The 15,412-nt window shown below is 39.2% G+C and overlaps 1 long non-coding RNA gene across 1 annotated transcript; it reads right to left on the reverse strand.

Annotated features, from left to right (window-relative positions):
* Positions 1-11,560: 11,560 nt before the first annotated feature.
* On the reverse strand, positions 11,561-13,781 carry LOC113950948. The gene is made up of 3 exons (XR_003528939.1): positions 13,688-13,781; positions 12,558-12,726; positions 11,561-11,837 (listed from the first exon to the last, which is right to left on the reverse strand). It is a non-coding gene; the product is annotated as an uncharacterized LOC113950948 (long non-coding RNA).
* Positions 13,782-15,412: the final 1,631 nt, after the last annotated feature.

A 15,412-nucleotide genomic window follows, 5' to 3' on the forward strand; every position in this document is an offset into this window, starting at 1 on the left:
AGGTTGGAGCACTTACTGAGAGCAATTTTCAGACATGGACACTATTTAGACATCACTCTTGGGACATTCAATTCAGGCATAGTGTTCAACTTAGGTTATTCCTGCTTCGCCGTGCCCTAAGGAAGCCTGCATTGCCCCCAAGTCTTCTGGCAATATAGAAAAGAGAATATGAGGATATTGATATGAGGAGCTGTCAGTCTCCTAGGCTGTGGTTTTGGTTTTCTTCCCTGGTGACAGAGCTGTTTGTGTCCTCCTGGCACACACTATTCAGCTTAATCATCATTTAAACTGCCAGTTCATTACTCTCATGAGTCTTCATGCCAGCTAACAGTTTTAGAGTTGCTTTTCCCTGATCAGACTAAGACATTCAGACCCCTATTTCATTATTCTGTGCTTGATCTCCACAAATGCTGACACATGCTAACTTGACTCAAGCTTGTCGCTAACCTAAATAATCATAACAGTTGCTAACCTCCATTTAATGTCTTCAAAGAGGGGATTTTGTAGTTTTTTTGCTATCTGAAAAGTTGGATATATGTGTGTTATTTGTCAGGAAGGTCATTGATGTCCAAATCAAAAGTGCTACAGATGACAGATCTCTGTTTTTAATTAATTTAACTTAATCTACTTAATGGATTTAGTTGTAAGTTATCAGAAAATTCACTCACAGCTTAAATGCTGTAAGTTTAGGGGTGATCCATGGAGCCTTTACATACTGCATAGAGGCTGTGTCCTTATTTAAAAAAAAATTAAAAAAAAAAATTTTAATTGTATTCAGCTATGGTTTTGCCATTTTTTGTATGAATAACATTAGCCAGACAGCTTTAAAGTTGGGAAGCTCCTGAGTTTAAGCTGATGGAAGTGCAATACAATCTCATGTCAGGATTTTTTTTTTAAGTGACCATACCTCTTCCAGGTAAAGAGGCTTTAATTTTAGCTAACAAAAAAATTAATTTCTTTATCATTGCTAAATGTTTAGTCAGCAGATCTTACTTATTTACTGAATGTGGATCAAATCTTTATAAAGAGACGACTGTTAATTTCCCTATGGGTTTTCCCATGGCAGTCATCACTGTAATATGCCAATACTTCACACTTTTTTCCCCACAACATTCTTGTTAATTTAATTATTTTTGTTCACATTTTCCAGATGGAAATTGAGACAGAGTGATTGAGTGGAAATTGTTTCTTCACTTTGTGTTGGGCATTATGAATTAAATACTTCTCACTGACAATAATTTTAGCTGCAAATTCTTAGCTCATCTGATCAGATATTTAACGGGTAGGAAGAAATTAATGAATGTACATAAAATATGTGACTTCTTAGATTGCAGCATGTTATCTGAAGATTAGCACAGTGGCAAAGAAAGAATAGTTTCCCAGGGTACCCCTGATTACCTTTAGCATGAGCTCATTCTGTCCTTCTCTAAACATCCCCAGCTCCATTTGCTACTTACCTATTAGTGTTGGCAAAGAATGGGGGAATGTCACATGGAACCAAGAAGCAGACATGAAATTCAAACTGGCATATATAAAGAGAATGGAAAATTAGTATTTAGCTCTAAAGGGCCCAGAGGGATTACTTATTTAAGTTCTAAAAACAGACAGACTCCATAACTCCCCAATTACCTCATATACTATCCAAAATAAAATCTATCTAGACATATCTAGGAAAGATCTAACTAAAATAAACGTAAATTTAACATAATTTAAAAAACACAAGCAAAGTACTGTAATGGTGGAGGGGTGAGCACTGCTTGTTTTCTATTTTCCCTGTGAATTATCAAAAAAAAAAAAATTGATGAGGAAAGGAACTATGGCAAAAAAATTGGGCATAAAAAACATGTGACTCTGTATACTTTTCTAAATGATCATGGTTTGCATCAAAATCTAATATTGTTTGTACTTAAGCAAGATGTGTCTTTCTATTTCACACAATTTTAGTATGACTGCCTTTGTATTTACTTGTTTAATGAAATATAGATCTTGAGATTTTTGCAGTGCTCCATCTTCTGATTAAACTCTCGGAAGTGAAAGGTGAATATGCTTAATCATGTAATGGGACAATTTATTTTTTGTTTTAATTAATTTATTTTTTTTAGTTTTTAAAAATCAGAAGTATATTACATCCTAAACATTACATGAAAGACAACATTTGGAGGTGCAAGTAGTCATAACAAAAAGCTCCTTAAATGAAAGTAATAGAAAAATATCAAAAAAATCATGCAAAGCATTCAAGATTTATCTAATTCATTGTATAGAGATCATACCTTTGTAATTCTGCTTTATGAAAGTATTATTATTCTAAACAGAAGTTGTCAATATTTAACTAGCTTGGTTTTCTTGTAAGGGCTTTTGCTATGGCTATTCCTTTTAATAGGTCTGATCTAGAGCCACTGAAACTAAATAGGAATTTTTAAGGGGACAATGCTTTGCACCAGAAGATCATTACTCTGCCTCTTGCCCCAAAAGCACTAAGTACAGAGCAGTAATTAAATGGATGTAAGTTCATAAAAGTCCCTGTGCAGAGGAGGCTCATGCTCTGCTCTTCATTCCTACCCTATGAAATGCAGATATATGAAATTTGTAGTAAAATCACACTAACCAATTCCTTTCACTTTTATAAAATACAAATTTCATCCCAAGTATCTCCAGCCCTTACCCCGTCCCTGTGAAAAGCAGTCTGACTGTGACCTCTTTGATTTATAGTCAGAGAATTCCCACTGAAGTGCCCCTAGAAATCTCAGCCAGGACAGTTGCAAAGGAATCAAGAGGCAGTCCCTCTGGTAACTGTATCCAATAAATTTAGGGATTTACAGGTTGACTCTAGTATTTTAAACTCCATTTAGAAACCTAGTACCAGCTGCTACAGACCCAGAAATATTGGTGTAATAATAATTTTGTCATGATACTGCTTTGAAAATTGGTCATGGAATTGTTCCTCAGCTTGAGTTTCCCAGGGGTGTTAAGATAAAGTGTAATGCAGCTAAGTAATCTTGAAGTGTTAGAAGTAGGGATTACTCTGGCAGGGATTACCTCTGGAAGAGAAAGTCACACTCTTCTCACCAGATACAGATGAGAATGTTGATAATAAATCTGACTGAGAAAAGCTTTAGTATCCTTCTGTTTTATCTAAGCAGTAGAACTCAGCTGAGATCGTTACAGGCTAATGAGGCCATCATATAGGCCACTTCAGTGATGACTGTACCGCACTCGAGAATGTAGCTCAGTCTTTAGCTGGAGTAAATCAACTCTGTTATCTTCTCACTAAATTGGTGAAAATTCCCAAAGCCTCCAGTGGCTTCAGGAATTAAGCTGCCATCCCTAACTTTATGTGTCTGCTTCAGGATAAAATGAAAGTACCTCCCTTTATGCCTAGAAATCCCCTGTCCTCACCTGGTTCATTATTATAACATCTTGAAATTCAGCCAGAATTTCTTAAGTAACTGAAAAATAATCTCCAGAGATTAAGAGATCTACAACAAAAACAATAGACAAGTGATCCCTGGAGTAGGGGGCTTTGTGTCTTCTTTTGCATACATAAGACTATAGCAGCTTCACAGAAGCTACAGCAGCAGAAGAATCAAAAGAGAAGAGCACACAACCCTACAATTATTGCTAATTACATCTTTAAAAATAAGGATTTTCCAATGTAAAAGGGAAATTTGAAGTGGATGAGAAGTCTTGCATGAGTTTTCTCACAAAAGGCTCCTTTATTTTACCTGTTGATCTGCTTTTGCATCAGTTTTTGTGTGGTTTTTCTATTTTTTTGCTTTAGTGACCTATTCCCATCCCATATGGGAAAAATATTTTGGGGAGGCCTTTTTACTAGACCTCTCTAAAGACTAGAAATTTTGGACATATTTATAAATCTGCATAGTGGACATAGACTTTTCTTCCTTATAGACTGAAAGTGTCTTCACCTGTTTAAGTTTCATCAAGTGTTTAATGTACAGCTCCAGAGATATCTGCACTATCTCTATAGAGAGACAATTGGTTTCCCCTTTCTTGGCAGTCAGTCATTTCACTGTTGTGCTGGGCTGAGCAGACACATAGGTCTTGGATTTGCCCAGGCCAGAGATTAGATCACATTTGAGTGGCACTGCAATTATAACATTTTCTTCTCTTCCCTTTCTCAGCTTCCAGGTTTGCTTCCTACATGGTCTTCAGATTCCAAAGTCTGCTAATTCATTGCTTCTGTTTTAAGCAGCTCAGCTCAAAGCATCCTCCTTTCCATAACCTGTTTCTTTTCTAAACAGATAGATACTTTTTCCCCTCTGGGTCTTTTCCAGTCTTCATTTTCTGTCTATCATAGCTTTCAGTCAGTCTGCCTGACAAATCCTCTCTCACTCTGCTCCCAAAAACCTGGCTCTTGATCCAATGTTCAGCCATTTCACCTCTGGGCTTCCAGTCCTATAACTTGGAAGATACAGCAATAAAGCAAGCACAAGTAAGACTAATCTCTGAAATAGACTGGGTAATTCTCCTTCCTATTCTCCCCCAAGGCAAACACATTGACATTTTGAGTTAAGTTAAATCCTGGCTATATAAAAAGAAACTGAATCTTACCTATAAAGTTTCTAATGGCAATCACTGAGAGTCTCTCAGTGGGCAAAAACTGGGGCAGAACTTGCTGCAAATACATAGTAAATTTCTCCAGGTAATGGCAGGGAAATCACTCTTCCTCTATATAAGCAAACCTTACTGTGTTTAGACATTCTGAAGAAAGCTATTAATCCTGGGCCTCATCCATCTTATGCTAGTGTAAATCAGAAAGAAATCCTCTGAAATAAAAGGAGTTACAAAAATGCATTTTAAAAAATCTTTAATTATTACTAAGGCCAGGAGACCTGTTGTGAAAATAGGGACTAGGCCTCTTCCTCGCCACACATTTGACATTTCTAAACTTTCAAACACTAGAAGCAATGTGATCTAGCATCAGAGCACAGAAATAAGAGCTGGGAGGCCTTGACTCTATTCCTGGCTCTGACAGTAACATATTAAGTAACAATGAGCAGATCATTTTACTTTTGTAAGCCAACACTTCCCCGCTTACCCTTGGTCTTGGTCTGTCAATTCTTTGGTCTCAACAGGACCTTCAAAGTATTGTCATAATATAAGTAATAACAAATTGACCCTCGTGAAGACTAATTCTAAAAGAAAATTAAGTAGGATTTATATACACTGAAGTTACTTAAGATCATGGGAAACACGTATCAAGGTATTGTCTATTAGCACTAGGATTACATAACTCCAGGGCAACAAGACTGTTTTGCTACCCCAACTAATTTGGCACAAACAGTCACAATTTTTTCTTAAGATGAAAAAGAGATCAGTCTATCTAACTTGCAATTAGGGATTAAAAAAAAAGCTTGACAAAAAGATTTGACCTTAATTTAAAAAATTAACACTCTGACAAAAAGCAAACCAAATGCATTTTCAGTTTAATTAAAATGCCACAATTACAATGTAAATAATTGTGTTTTATTAATCATCCGCATTCAAGCTTGAGACTGGAGCAATACTAATCGTAATTAAGTTGCTGGTGCTGAGTATGGTGCCTTAATAATTACATAGTAGTTAATACAGAATGCTAACTAAAACTGGGAAGTTCTGCATAGCAATTATGTTATCTAAGGCTGCTAATTAGTTATGTTAATTTAGAATTACTTCAATTTCTTGTGTAGACTGGGCTTGTTAAACTGCAAGTCCCCATTGTCCTTTCTGTCATATGCAACGGAACTGATGCTCTCTTTCCCTTTCCCTAGAAAATTACACAATAATGTTTCACACCATCAAAGTGATCTCTAAGGGAAAGAGATTCTACAGAATCTTATACTGTATTTGTTAGTTATTTTTCTGTCATGTGCAGGTAGCAGCATGTTTATAGCTCAGGATGCCTAATCATGACAAGGACCCTTTTAATTGTTAATGTCAAGGCAGAGTCCACTTTTTAAAGTCATTCTTGTTAGTACTTTTTTACAGGCAGAAAAAACAATGTTATTTTAAGGGTTATGAAGAGAACGAGAACGAGAAACTAAGTTAGTCCACGGATAGACCAGAGACAGAATTAAAAAGTCACAGGTAATTCCTGCTTGCAATCATAACATGGAGGACTATGTTTTAAGGTCTGGGCTTGTGTGTCAGGATATGAACAAGGAGCCGTGAAGCCTCAAATGCTGAATAAGTTGAGCTGAATGTACTCTAAACCATACATTGCAAATAGCTTGAGTGCACAAGGTCTCAAAGGTAAAAAGCAATTGAGAAAATACCCTGCTAAGGAAAGTGAACTGGCCCCATTTGTCTATTTAAAATTCTTCAGAAATACAGAAATCAAATGGAGGAAGATTAATGAGTACTTTCCCTGAATCTGCAAGGAATAGCCGTCAGAAAAAGGAAGACAAAGGTCCAGTCTTTCAGAGATACCTCAAGTGGCTGGGAGGCAGTAACCTATCTCCTTTTACTACTCCACGACAGGGTGGTTGTCCCCTGAGAATGGGAATAACTTTGAGAATGGGTGGCATTTCTTCTTCACATTTTCCCAATAAGTTGTTGCAGATAGCCATAAGATCTCCTCTCTGCCTTCTCTTCATAAGACTAAAAATTGCCCTTCCCTCAGCCTTTCCTAATGACTTTTATGTACATATACATGCTAAGATCCACAAAGGCATTTGGGCAACCCACTCAACTCAATCACCTAAATGCATTTATGCATCATGGCCTGATTTCTGAATCACCACATAATGTCCTCCTTGTTTCTGAGAGAAGTAAGCTGCTTTGCCCCTATTGTGGAGTGGTTTACCCACTGGAGGCTAAACCTTCTTATACAGATCCTTCCATTCCCCGCCTTTTTGATCTTGATAGGAAGAAATATATGCTCCCTGTGTATTCACGTGGTAGGACTTAAGGGACAGGGGGCAGTAGTGTCAAGTTCCTTCCCAGTGCAGCAGTTGGGACTCCTCTGTGACTACCCCATCTTCTCAGGTGCCCTGGCATAACAGGTATGAGGCTCTGCAGGTGGAACTGAACAACGATGAGGTCACTGGTTCACAGAATCACAGCATAGGTCAGGTTGGAAGGCTCCACAGTGGGTCACGTGGTCCAACCTCCCTGATAAAGCAGGGTCATCCTATAGCACATTGCCCAGGATTGTGTTAGATGGTTCTTGAATATCTCCAGGGAAGGGGAGTCCATAACCCCTCTGGCTAACCTGTTCCAGTGCTTGGTCACTCACACAGTAAAGAAGTTCTTCCTCATGTTCAAGTGGAACTTCCTGTGCATCAGATTCTGCCCATTGCCTCTTGTTCTATTGGTTAGCACCTCCAAGAAGAGCCTGGCTCCATCCTCTTGACATCCTCCCTCCAAATACTTATATATATTGATGAGGTCCCCTCTCAGTCACTCTTCTCGAGGCTGAACAGGTCCAAGTCCCTCAGCCTTTCCTCATAAGAGATGCTCCAGACCTTTGACCAACCGAGTATCTCTCTGCTGGAACCTGCTTGAGAGAGTCCCTTGGTAGGCTGAAGGCAAACGGAGTCAGGAAGACCTGACATTCTTCCAGAATAAAATCCTAAAGGCACAGGAGCAGGCTGTCCACATGTGCTGAAACATGAGGTGGCTGTCAAGAAGAACAGCCTGGCTGAACAGAGAGCCTTGGCTGCAACACAGGAGAGAAAAAAAGAGAGCATATGTCCTTTCTGAGAAGGGGTGGACATCAGGAAAAATTTCTTCAAGGAAGAAGGGTGATCAGGCATTGGAACAGGCTGACCAGCAAAGTGATGGAGTCACTATCCCTGGGGGTATTTAAAAGATGTGTAGATGTGGGGCATAGAGGCATCGTTTAGTGCTGGACTTGGCAGTGTTAGGATTACCTTTGAACTTGATGATCTTGAACGTCTTTTCCAGCCTAAATGATTCTATGATTCTATTCCTTCATGTCTTTAGAGAAATAATCTGAGTGTGGCCAAGATGAAGCTACAGGGAATGTGTCTTTTTCTTTTCTCCGTTCTATTGACTCAGTAAGGGATACAAATAAAGATTTTATGCTAATGCAATGGCAACATCAAGAGCTTTAAACCCTGATCTTATGTTTTCTAATGCATGTTCATCTTCTATGTTGACTGCTTCCTTATATTGTTGCTATATAAATTTCTAACTAATGTTCAAACATTGTTCTAAGCTTGTTTGAAAATGGCTGTGGAGACTCTCCAGAGATGATGGAACAAAAGAGAAGAATGCCTCCCTCTTCACTCAGCCTTTATGCACATAGGAGCTATTTTTAATATTACAAATGAATACATATGGGGAAACAGATCCTGTCAGCAATAGGGTGTCAGCAGCATCTGAGACTGAAAGATGAAGGGAAGCAGGGCTGGCAGTTCTTCTGGGCTCTGCTGAGCCAGGCAAAGCAGCAAATCTCCCACACATCTTTACTGGACAATTAGCTGTTCGAAATGTTTTGCTGCACTTGCTAGCCCCATTGATAGAGCTGGCCTTGAAAAGAAGTTAAATACAGCAGGATACTCAGTGACATCCTTTATCCCACAACTAACAGTTCCTTCACAGCTCACAGTCCTGCTTATCAGATGTTGAAAATGTGGCTGCTTTCGCTTCCTTTTTTTTCCCTTGGTGACTTTACTAGATTTTGATCCGGGTCTGAAGTTCATAATTTGTGTCTGTATATTTTCATAAAACATCTGATTGAGGACCAAATTCTGCTCCAGTTGCTCCTACATAATATGATTCAGAAGTGTTGCATGGGAATGATTTAATTTAGTTCCATCTAGGGACTTTAGTTTTGGCTAGCTATCAGGAGAAGGATTTTCACCCAGAGAGTGGTTGAGCACTGGAACAGGCTCCCCAGGGAAGTTGTTATAGCACCAAGCCTGTTTGAGTTCAAGGAGTTTGGTTCATGCTCTCAGGCACATGGTGTGATTCTTGGGGTGTCCGAAGCAGGGCCAGGACATGGACTCTATGATCCTGATGGGTTCCTTCCAACTCAGCATATTCTATGATTCTATGAACTTGGTAATCCATATAGGAATTCATCAGGGCTACAGAATTATATGTTTTATTTTCCTTAAAATGATACTTGAGTGGAAAAATGACATTTTATTCTGACATTATTTTCCTTGATTTGTTTCTAACCTTGTTTTTCATGGAAGCAAAACTGTTTTTCAAGAAGCAAATACTGTTCAGAGAGGCAGGCTTCTGTTTTCAGTGGACAACTTTTCACAGTTATCCACAATTCCAAAGGCATTGAGACCATCACTCAGCTGCTCAGTAATTTTTAATACCCCAGTTTTACAGAACATGCAGCTATCAAGACAAACTGAAAAGCACACATATGCTGTCCTATAGAAAAAATACTCCCTGCATGTGGCCAGTAACATCCCTTGCAGTATCACAAGGCATTTTGTAAACATAAGCTAATCACATTGCACCAGGATGGTTATCTCAACTGCAAATTCACAAACAAGGAAACCAAGACCCAGAAGGTTTAAGTAGCTTGGTTACCAGGAAATCTGTGGTTAAGACATCGGTTCTAGAAATCTTTACCAAGTTCCTCACCCTGTAGTTACTGGGCTGCACTTCTGAAAGGATTCCCCCCTGAAGCACTGCTAGTTTACAACTGCTCTCCTGGCTCTCTGCTGCAGACCATCCAGTTCCTGTTTGAATTTGTTTGGTTATTGTTGTTGACTGCAGCAGTGTCAGCAGAAGCAGTTCACCTCTTTATTCTGCTTCTACATGCAGGAGGGTCTCTTTTAGGGAACTGTCACATATGACTAGCAAGTGGTATGTACCACCACAGATAGAAGCACTTCTGCCCAGGAAATTTTGAGGTGAGCCATTAACCAAGCTGCCTCTGCATGGGAGCTTTGTCTAGAAAGGTGGAATTCAAAACACTCCAAGGCCTGAACTGCCCCCTACAGATGAGCCATTTCCAAATGCTTTTTATATAGCATAGGGTAAGAGCACATAGTTCAAATGGTGTGCAGCAGGGTCATGTGTAGCTTATTTCAGTATCTTCGGTCCAAATGTCCCAGTAGAGCATATATTGGGCCATTATGAAAATTTGGGATCTTGTCTGAAGACAGGTCAGCCTGCATCTGCTTCCCCTTCAAATCTTTCCCAAAGTACAGACATCTGGACTTTTTCAAAGGCATGGAGGGCAATTAGGCATGCAGCTCCAAATGTTTCTCAAAATCTTCCCCACAAACCCTTAGAAATACAGACCCTCGTGCTCATGCTGTTCTCCAAGTGCTGAAATAAGTGGAATTACAACAGTGTAAGATAGAAGTGAGGGGAGGAAATGACCCCATGAGAGGCCCTTCTGGATGGCAATGGTGAAAATGAAGCTGTTAATCATCACACTGCATAGTGATGAGACTCCACTGCCAGGCTAATAAGTACTCTGATCCAGCATGGTATGGATGCACAACCAGATGTGTTCCTGTCTGCAGAGGCATCAGAGGGATTTCAAGGTCTGCAGTGGATCTGCTGGACACAGAGGAATTATTAACAGTGTTAGCAATTTGAATACTTAAATTGATGAGGGGCTCAGAGAAAATGTCAGTAAATTAGAGACATTTCAAAAGCATTAAGGTTGAGAATTGTGTTAAAGGACATGTTTATTATAGAGATGACTGAAGCCTGTTAGAAATGAAAAGACATTTTGTAATATCACTTGACTGAAAAAACAAGGGCATAGATATGTCTGTAAGTACACACACACACACTCAAACACACTGGCAAGCTTCTAAGAGAGCAAAGTTTCAGACAAACAAAATGAGAACAAGAATTTGAACAGGGTGGGAAGTTGAAACAGAAGCTTTTAACTTCTTCCTGATTTCTTGGCTCAAGTATTGAATATAATAAAAGAGAAAGCAGAACAACAGGATTATCTATTTGATTCTCCCTCCTGCTGCTCTGTGAATGGAAGTGGTGAAGTCCTGAGGATGAGGGTAGGCAGGGGAGATAGGGGTCTGAAGAGAGAAGAGAAAGAAAAGGCTTCTAAAGGCTTTCTACTTTTATGCATTAAAAGTTTTAAATATTGTAAAATTAATTATTTTATGAGAAATGCACTGCTGTATTGTCTAAATGTGAAGACAAAATATATTTTTTTACTGTAATCAGCAGAAATCATCCATCTCTATAATGTTTCCTAACCTCTTGATTAGCACAAAGTTAATTTGGTGCTTATCAGTCCAAAGCAAGGGGAGCATGAAATTAAGTTAGGGCCAAATCTTCATTTCCTTCTTTCTCAACTTCCTTTTGACACAAACAGTCATTTTGTTCAATGATGAATGAGTTTAAAATAGATGATAACTTTCTGATTTCTGCTGTTATAGAGTATTTCCATGTTATTCAACATGGCATTTTTCTTTGCTGCATTTTATTTATCCCTACCTCCAAACCTCCTGAATACTCCCTTAAATACAGCAGGTCCAGTTTGGCTCTGGTGTAACTCTCTGGCTTTCCAACTTCCTTTCAAATTACAATTTTGGACTTATTTTCTAGTAATACCAATAGATGAAATTATGTTGAATGTAGATGCTTCTTTTCCAGTTTTATGACAAACCATGGTGGTCCAAGGAGTAGCTTCTTTTAGTTTCAAAGGCTGAACTTTATCCTCCTCAAATTGTAATATTCCCTCACTATTGTCTACAGGAGTTTGTCTTCCTCTCCTGCATCAATATACAACACAGGCAGGGAGGCTGCACTTCTGAAACAACCACATGGAGTCTTCAAGAGGCAGCCTGAAGCCATGTGAGGAGTCATCAGCAGGGTTTTTCAGTGATTATCACTCTCCTTAGTCTTCCTTGGGTTTCCTGTAGCTGGTGGAATGTGTTTTACTGAAGGTTAGCTATGATGAATAAACTCCATATGGGTTAAAATAATTTGGGACATAACCTCATGTCTCCTAACAAGGTTTCCCTTCTATAGAAGTTCATGGCATATTTCTGAATCTCCTTCCATCTGCCCCCACCCTTTCTGCTTCTTAGGGAAGTGTGTTTTAAAGGGACATGGTTCAAAGATATTTCATTACAAGTCAGTTGTTGCACATGCAGAGCTGCTGCATATCCCAGTTTTATTAAAACAGTATGGACTTTGCACACTGAAAATTATGCCAACAGGTTCAAGCTTTACAATGCAAAATATATCACAATTTTTCTTGCTCCTGTTGCCTTTTCTCCTTGTTTTCGCTACAACATTAGTGGATGCTTCCATTCAAGAGACATTTAAAGAGGGCATTTTTTGAGACCACTTGGAATTGCCTTTATTGATACACCTGATATCCCTACTGAAATCTAATTTGCAGTATGGGGCTTTGTAATTTCATGCTAGAACAGCATAAAATGGAAGAATAACTCACCCAGAAGGAGAGGATTGCGTAAGAGTAGTGAAGGAGAATCAGCATAGACAGGGAAAATCTTTTGCAAAGCTGCTGGTTCTGCAGTGCTGTACGCCTGCTAATTGATTTCAAACAACGGGGAGACCCACTGCCAACTAGCGGAAGAAAAGAGAGGGGGAAATTAATAGTTGATACAGCTCACCTAAATTAACTCACTTCACAAAAAGGTATGCAACTGAATAAAATCTTCCTGTGTTGTCCAAGCTCCATCTCATGAATGCTTGCTTTTCCTTCTGTGGGAAAGGTGTCATTGGTGTACTTCAGCCATTGAGAATGAAGAGTGAGACATCTGCTGTAGGGATGTGCTCAGCCTGTTACAAGTCATGACAAACAGAAGCAGGATAGTTGAGTTCTGGGAGAGCCATGACACACCACATTACAGATTTGGTGTGAAAGTGTGCCGAGATAATGAAAACTGTGGACTCCGCCCCAGGAAGGACACTTGTTAGCAAAGGAAAGGAACTGCTGGCAGACACACTGAAGAAACTTGGAAGATTGATGAGCTGGGCTTGGAAACCTCATTAGTTATTCCAACACATGGATGCTCTAAAGGTGCCACAGATCTCCACTGCAGAATGGGGTGGAAAGCCCTACACAGCCTACTTGACCTGGTATTGGAGTACTTGAGGATGGGACTCGTGTGAGAATAGCAATGACACTCAGTGCTGTATACAGCTATTCTAGGCTACTCCTTACCTTGAAAATACCCACAGTAGAGGCATAGATAAAATATGCTGCCAACCAAAGGTATACAAACCTTTGTAAACAAAGTTCAGGGTGGAGAAAAACCAAGGCTCAGAATTGCCATGGATAGGAGCAGGAGACGAGTGGGAGAGCCAAGGAGAGAGGGCTAGAGGAGCTCTGCTGCAAGAACACCCCTCTAGTTTCATCCTACCTTTTTTTTTTTTTAAATTCTATCACATACTAGGGTATGAATTCTCCTTGCTGTTGCTAGTGTGATTGGGATTGCTGTTTTATCGATCTATGCACCATGATTTCCACATTTGTCTCCTAAATGGTTACTGTTATCTAAGAATCTCGTGTACAATTCAGCTGGAATTGCTCTAACATGCAGAATGCTATGTCATCTAAAAACAGGGTCACTTCACTGTTCATAACAGTTTTTTGAACATTCATTCAGTAAATATATAAAAAGCATCACTCCTATCATGGTGCCTTTCACCACTCGGTTAAATACTTAGCTGTTTTGAAAATTGATATATTTCTCTGCACTGTTTAACTCTCAACTAATTTCTAACAAAGTAACTTTACCCTAAAGATCTTAATTTTCTTAATAACATCTTCTGATACTTTTTTTTCACAATATCTTGCAAGCAATGGCTGCCCAATAGGAGCAGGCAGTTAGGAACAATGGAATAGTGACATCCACACTATGTCACACTTGGGCAGGCTGGAAGATCTCAGAGCACAGCAGTGTTCTGCCACCTTGACTGTGTTTTGTCTGTTTAACAGGAAAACCTCTCTGGTTAATAAATTTTCTTTCAGAAAGTAAAACTTGCAAAAGCAAAGATGGCACCTCAGAGAAACAGTAGCAGAGCTAGATATTGGAAATCAGAATTTACTGAAAGAAAGTGAAGATTTGAAGGATGCCTTCAGGTGACTGCAGGCCAGTGCAAGCTGTTTGAGGACATCAGTAGAAAACCTATACAGAGAAGTGGATGATGCCAGGGACACACTGGAAGACAAAGACAAAATCAAACAATTAGAACTGAAGAGTAAAAAATTGTATTAAATCAATGAACAACTGTAGGCAGAGATCACAGCAATGTCCTGACAGATTTCTCTATACTAAGATAAAATGTATCATAAAATGGATATATTAGAAATAAGAAATATGAAAATGAGACATTTGGAATGCTTGCAAATCACACAGGGGTTGAAGGAGAAACTGTATGAACAAGAAAAACTCAGAGCCTGCCAGTCAAGGAATGTATTGGAAGAACTTTAAAAGCTCAGGGAACTTCAGAGGAATTGGATTCTGCAAGTGAAAGGACAACTAGAAGAATTAGCTGAGAAAGATGCACTTTTGGCAGTAGCAATGAAAACAAATACTGGCATGCTCCCCCTTATTGCATAAGTATGCTGAAGCCAAGCTTCTGGAAAACTGCCATTCTTTGCTTAAAACACAAAATTTCTTCTGTTACATTTGGAATATCTTAAAGGTCTCGCCATTAGTAACAGTTCGCTTTGGACTTTTCAGTTACTATTTACCAGTAACAACATTCCACTATGTTCAGTGGCAGTATATTTGATATACTGGTGCAAATCCTTATCCATACTTCAGTTTTAAAAATGGACTCTTATCATTTTAAGAATAGCTATAAAGGGTCTGCAGAGCTGTCCACATCAATTTAGTGATTTCCCCTTGGACTGCTTCTGACTGTGATAGGGTTAAATTTCTTCACAATACCTTGCATGGTGTTACATTTTAGATTTGTGATTAAAACAGGTTTTAGATTTGTGATTAAAACGGAGATGTTTTGGTTCTAACTGAGCTTTGTTTACACAGTGTCAAGGCCTTTTCTGCTTCTCACACTGCCTCACCAGTGAGAGGCTGGGGATGTGCAAGAAATTTGGAGGGGACACAGCTGGGACAGCTGACCCCAGCTGACCTACGGGATATTTCATACCATATAATGCCATGCTCAGCAATAAAACTGAGTGGTGGAGGAATGGCAAGAGCTGCCATTCCTCAGGCACTGGCTGGGCATTGGTCGGTTGGTGGTGAGCAAATGTTTTCTTTTGCATCACTTTTTTACTTGATTTTGTTTTTCGTGGGGGGTTTTTTGTACTTTCCCCCACCCCCTTCTTAAAAAAATATTAAATTCCCTTTATCTCAATGCAAAAGTTTTCCCATTTTTACCCCTCTGATTCTACCCCAGTCCTACTTGAGGGAAAGTGAACAAGCAGCTGTGTGTTGCTCAGCTGCCTACCAGGGTGAAACCTTCTGTGCATTAATACATGAGCTGATGTGGG

The sequence above is a fragment of the Corapipo altera genome, unplaced genomic scaffold (genome assembly GCF_003945725.1).
Source record: "Corapipo altera isolate COAL_440 unplaced genomic scaffold, ASM394572v1 78, whole genome shotgun sequence".
Classification (NCBI taxonomy): Eukaryota; Metazoa; Chordata; class Aves; order Passeriformes; family Pipridae; genus Corapipo; species Corapipo altera.